The following is a 6550-nucleotide window of genomic DNA, read 5'->3' as shown; positions in this document are numbered from 1 at the left end:
TACTAGTTAACATTAATTAAAGTAAATGTAGTCACAAGGACATGCTGGCAGTGTTAAAGTTAATGACCCAAGTCGTCATTGCTTAGTGCAACTTGAAGTTCATTCAAGAGATTTCAATTTGTAAGAATTAGATTGAGATATGTAGTCATAAAATTCTAGAAGGTATGATTTTGGCCATTGTGGTATGGCCCCGATGGATTTTGTGTAAGCTTGAATAAATTAACTGTGTAGATAAATGTCCAATATTGGTGTTTTTGAAAGAACTTTTACATGGGCAAAGTTTGTGTTGATGATGTCAAAAGCCCAAATCGTATTGAAGCACCCATTGTGCGAAGTGCTGCATTGACTTTAGGAAGACAGTGTTATTACCTGAAATGTCACCAGCAAATTTGATATGAGATTGAAGTATTTGAGCTAAGAACAAAAAGACAGAGGAGAGGTAAAGTTGCAATTTTAGATCATGATAGGCCTGAATTAAAGCTTATTGAAATAATTCATGTTCTAAACCTTCATTTCCTCAAAGCTTTGGATCTACCTTCAGTTTTACCAGTCTGAGTGCCACTTTCACATATGAATTTGTAGCTTCCAGGCTGTTGGACTGTTTCTTGCAGGTGACATTACTTTATTAGAATACAATTAATTTGGAAGAGTGTGTTCTTGTGAAGGAAGCTGGAGGGTCTTTCTAGTTCACTTCTGATAGTATTTTGTAATTAACACTAATGGCTATTCAGTGATATTCTGCCCAGCTGTTTTTTGGGCTTATTCTAAGGATCAAAGTCTTAAACATTTTTTGATGTGTTGTATTAATGATAAAGGTGAAAGTATAAGGAGAGCTGTATTGTCACTATTTGTCCTGTTTTCAATATGTTTCTTCTGCATTTTTCAGTTTTCAGTCTTTGAAGACTCTAGCTGTGCAACTTAGAAAAACCCTATCTAATTTGTGCTCTGTGCCATCATATTCATAAAAAATGAAATCAATATTATTTTCAAAGTGTCTTTTTGTATTTAGTAGTGTCAGTCCTGAAGCACTGAGTTACCACAGGTTGGTTCCAAAGCAAATTGCAAGCTTTATTTTATTGAATGAGCACTCAAAAAGTAAAGTGGGTATGGACTACTGTCAAAGACCAAGCAAGCTTTTCCAACAGCAGGATCTTTTTATCTCATGTTAGTGTCTGTCCAGCAAAGCCATCCTTGTCCCTTAAACTTAGGTCTGCAAGAGGTAGGATTGTGCAAGTCGCTTAAGAAGCAAAAAAAAAAAAGAGACAATTTTGCTTCCATACCTCCATTCTATCAGTTGATGTGATCTGATGAAGCATTTGGAAGGGTAAGATATACTAGTGCTTAGTCAGAATATATGGCTTAAGCTGGAATGTTGCTCTCTTATACCTAAAATCAGTTTTTTTATAAAACTAGGGGTACAAAAATACAGGTCAGTTGAATAGCCTCTTCTTAAAGTTCTGTTTGTGTTGGGCACTATGGCTCTTAAATTTGACGTTAATACACATAAACAAGACAATGCTAACTGAAGTTGTAACAGTAAGAACTTGTACCTATAACTAAGTAAATCACTTCAAGTAGTTACGCGTGTTATACAAACAAAATACAGTACATGAGAATAGGACTGACTAGTTAAATCAAGATGTTTTTGTGGTGTTTTTTTACTTGCATGTTGAATATGGTCAGTCCTCTGAACAGGTGAATGTGAGGTAGTGCTTACCTCTGAGCTCATCTTCTTTCTTCAGTGAATAGCACTGAATCTGATCTTCATTAGCATAGATATTTTCATGCTGCTTTTACTATCACCTTTGCTACTTAATGTTTAAATGACATCACTGAGGGAGAAAAATGGTTGTCCTGATACAGGAATTATTTTCATTACTTTCATGTTGTACGCATTCTATTTTTACAGAAGAGGAAGAAACTCATTGGGAGCACTTCTGTGTATGAAGGGAGGGATGGGGAAATAAACTAGTAGATTATAGCAATCTCTGTGCTTGTGCTAACCCACAATATTATAGTAGTTTCTGTAGACTGAATCATAGCTCAAAACTCATAATAGCATCTAATTTCTGTTCTTAATGAATTATTAAGGATGAAAAGTAGACCCTACAATGTGACTGACATAGAATATAGAAAGGAAGTGATCAGAACAGTAAGCCTGTGGTGTCTATGAAATCCCGTTGCTGCACTGACCCTGCAGAGTATTGGATGCTATGCCCTTCCCTTTTAGAGCAGCACACTTAGAATTGTAATCTCTCCTGTGCTATAGAAACAGGAAAGCACCTGCAGTGAGAATGCTGAGAAGTGGTAATGGAATCTCTTGTGGTAGTCTGTACTGGAAAGCAACTTTTGATGCTGATAAAACTGTTCTTTTTTCCAAAACTACTGCTAGATAGCTCTCATGATCATGCTGAATATGCTTACGATGTTTACCACAAGATTTGCCTGGACTTTTAACGTGCCTGCCCTAGGCTGTAATTTTTTTCAAGGGTGTTAGTCTCCTACATTCTTCCAAGGATCTGTTACTTTCAAACTGTCTATCTTGGCTTTAACTTTTTTCTTCAGGTTCACATATTTATCAGAGCAGAATAACTCAATGTGACATGTCTGCCCAAAGTACTCTGCAAAAAAATCTGTGAATGATTATACATGTTGTAACTTCAGGAAGCAACGAGGGAAATAAGTGAATTCTCACTGAGGACAAGTTTCTTGGACTTCCTGCCAGCAAATCAAAAAATCGGACATCTATACCACATAAACCAGTACTGAAACGAGAGCAACCTTATTATCTGCGCTGTGGTAAAGAGCTACCCCATTAGAGGTGCTGGAGGGAGAAGGCAAGCAGAATGCCATAAGATGCTTATTTACAACGAGAGTGGGAATGGAGGAATAGAAGTGGTGAAAAGAGATGAGGGAGTATTGTAGCACAAAGGAACTAGATGCTTTGATGGTCTTCAGGCTCCTGTATTTCTGTGCAACTGCAGCTCTGCAGTAAAACACTTGTCTGTAGGTAGACCTCTGAAGTGCATCATGTTCACGGTGGGGTTGATGTAATCGGACAGTGCAGGTCACTACACAAACCATCTGCAGGACCGAAGCCTTTTGAAAGGTTTTTGTTCTTTCTGCTGGTAATTACACGTAGCAAGGAATGATTACCAGTGAAGAGCTTTGTAGTGACAAAGAAAGGCTTTTGACTGCTGGCTTGTGGGAACAAAAGACATTTCCTTCAAGTTCAGAAGTTTCCTTCATGCTTCTGCAAGGGATGAATGTCAGGGACCTTTCTTGCATTTCTAGGTCTACCTTATGTTTTTACCACAGTGTGGCCAATACAGTCTTAATATTTTATTCTTTAAAAACAAACCAAAACAAATATTAAGAAATACCTCCAATATATGAATAAATTAGTGTAATAGTCTTACTTTTGTGAGCTATTTAGTAGTCTTACAGATACAAGATGTATTTTTTTGGCATATATAGTAATGAGGCCTCTGAATTTTTTAGCAGACTTAAGTGTTTACTCAGAATCAATACTGATAATCTAGTACAAATGATATTCAAATCTTTGTGCCTGCAGCCTAGCTGATTAACACTAAACACTTTCTCAGAAAATAAATTGATTTTCAGAAGTACTGCATCTATTCACTAATCACTGCAGATGTCTGGTTAGTTCAGAGTGCAGTGGTAACTGCAGTGGAGCTGCATTCCTAAAGTCAGGAACTGCTGCAGTGAGAAACAGAAGTCTGCTGCATCTATTTCTGCTTCCTATGTTCTTGCTATCCCTTTCATAGCTGCTCTGTGTGGCTGAAGGATTTGCTGTGGTAGTCTAAATACAGCCTGCTAGAATTATGAAGTTCTGTTTTTCTTGTCAGTTTCAGCTACTTTCTAGTGTGTCTAATATAGAAGGAGGTGTCTTATCTAAAGGAAGTGACAAAAAGCTGGCTTTATACTCATGCTATTCAAGGCATGGGTCCTTTTATTTCTGTTTACAGCTTTCCACTCAGATTCCAGAGTTACTGGGTGCTATGAAAGCTGTGTGTAGTTTGTTTCAAGCTGTGTGATTGATGAAACTTTCCAGAGGCATTGATTATGTTGAACTGGCATAGATGCTTACTCTGTGTAAGCGAAGAAATTTAGTTCCACTTTGTCAATTACTTTCTAATACTTCCTTTCTGCACTGAGCATCTTGTCTGTGTCTCATTCCTACTTTGTAAATAGAATTCTTAAAGGCCAATTTCTTAGATTTCCCCCAGATAATAGTGTTGATGTAAGCTTAAAAAAAACCCCACAATCAACCTATGCCAAGAAATCAAAACAGAGTAGAGAATATTATGGTGGTGCTTTAAAAAAAAAAAAAAACACCACAAAACCCAACAGAAGACTGTCCATATGTTGGAACACTTAATTTCTGTGTTAAGCATTAATTTTGCAGTATATAGCAAATTTGAACCAGGATTACATGGTCATATTTACAGACTTTGAAATGAAGATAAATTCTGAATCTTTTTTCATTGTTTGGGGGTTAATGATATCGGTGAATTGCCAGTTTTGGAAAATCACCTTCCTAGCCTCTGGAATTTAAGCAGATGTTTTAGAGATACTTTCACAGGTTAGAATTTAATGGGAGTCTGTACTTGAGACTTAAAAGCTAATGTTGCTGGCTCAAGATATTCAGTTAATTTGCATTAACAATCAGGAGTATCTTATTGGCCTGAATCTTGCATATGTTCAGATTAATCCCATACAAAATGAAATAGGATAACATGGCAGGAAATTATTTTGTGCATAAAAATTTGATCTTTAACACTGGTATCTGTTTAACCTGTAGGTCTACCTTGGCTGTATTACTCCATGCTTAATCAGAAATGCATTAACAGAACCTTTCAAAGACATACTACAAGTTAGGATTGTACATGTAATGTGGAATTGATCATGGTGTATGTGTTTGATCCTTTGGTAATGAAGAAAATAGTCTGCACTTTTCCCTCCCTGTATGTATTGAAATGTATTTGAATATAGGGTTCTACTGGGGTCTTCTTTGTACCAAGAAAACACCATAACCACTATGCAAAAGGTCATTTTCATGTATACTTCAAGTCATGCAAAAACCATGAAGATAATTAACCAAGGCTTTGGGAGGCAAAGACCTTTTAGGTCTTTATGTAGGAAGGTGTATATAATAAATTGATTATTCAGATATTAAAGTAGGCTAACACTATTGACTACAGTTTGGAATGGATGCCTTGTCTAAATTGCTGTGTGAGGTATTCCTGAGCCAAGGAAAAGAATAAATGATGCTAACAGTTCATCTGCTGATTTGCTGAATTGAACAGGGAGACTCATTATTCCAATGAATGCAATCTGCCTTTAACATGCTAACTAGAATGTCATACACCACCACATACCAGACCTAGATCTAATCAATAGCAGCCCTGTAAATCTGTATTTCTAGTTTTCAATTGCTTTGCTAAACTTCTGATTACTTGCTATGTTTCCTGATCATGCTAACTGCTGAATTTCTGCTTTAGGCTGGTTGTATTGCTGTGCTTCAGTCATTTAACATAAGAAAAATATGAAATGTTGAGCTTCTGCAAGAAAAGGTGCAGACTGGGGCACTTGAGCTGCTTTCCTAGTGATTAGATGAGAATGGGACTGGGATTATAAACTATAGACTTGGAAATAGAGGTCAGTACTTATGAGAATGCTCTCCTCTGAAGCCTTGAGTGGAACCCTAAAACATGTCCATTCTACAGTTTAAAAGTAATAATCCAAATCAACATAAACTGAATTCTAAGACTGTTTTAAGTGCTTGACATGCAGCATTTGTGTGTATCACTTTCTGCATGTGCTCATCCTGCTATAGGAGATGGCATCGTGGGTGTCATAAAAGCCAAAGCACTTCTGACTTACAGAAGACTGCATTGTGACATGGGTGATGGTGGGAAACACAAGGTGGAAGCCTGGGGCTTTTGGAATTGGGATGTAAAAGTGAAATCTGCTTTTGGAGATTAAGGTGTAACAGCAGATGAGAGTACTCCTTTCAAAGCAACTGAGCAAGCTAATCATCCGTAACAAAGATTGACATAGCTTCTGAAACAGTTCTTGTTATTGGAATGTGTAGTTTTGAAGCAGTATTTAAACTAACTCAAGTTATTTCTCCTAAGATTCCTTTACACAGGTTTGTACTTGAAGATCTCCAAGATTGTATTGTTACTATTCATGGAAGGAAAGATCTCCAAGACTAGAGCCTCAATTAGCGTAAACCAAAATAGCCCTATTTAAGCAGTCTTGACAATACTGAATATGTTGTGAATAAACCTGTTTGCTGTCCTCTAGAGTTTGTCAAGAACCATTCTGGAGGACTAATTGTAAATCAAGCAGTAGGTTACACTGTCTTTTCAAAAGAATGTAGGTGGTTTTAGAGACAGTTCTTGCCTTGAAGTTTTGAATATATTGGAATGAGTTAGTTTGTAAAATCCGTCTTACAAATTTAGAAAGCTGTTTAGAATTAAAAGGATTATGATTTTGTATTAGTAGTTATAACTAGTCTTAG

This window comes from Opisthocomus hoazin, chromosome 9 (genome assembly GCF_030867145.1).
Source record: "Opisthocomus hoazin isolate bOpiHoa1 chromosome 9, bOpiHoa1.hap1, whole genome shotgun sequence".
Classification (NCBI taxonomy): domain Eukaryota; kingdom Metazoa; phylum Chordata; class Aves; order Opisthocomiformes; family Opisthocomidae; genus Opisthocomus; species Opisthocomus hoazin.
Note: the sequence above shows the minus strand (reverse complement) of the source record.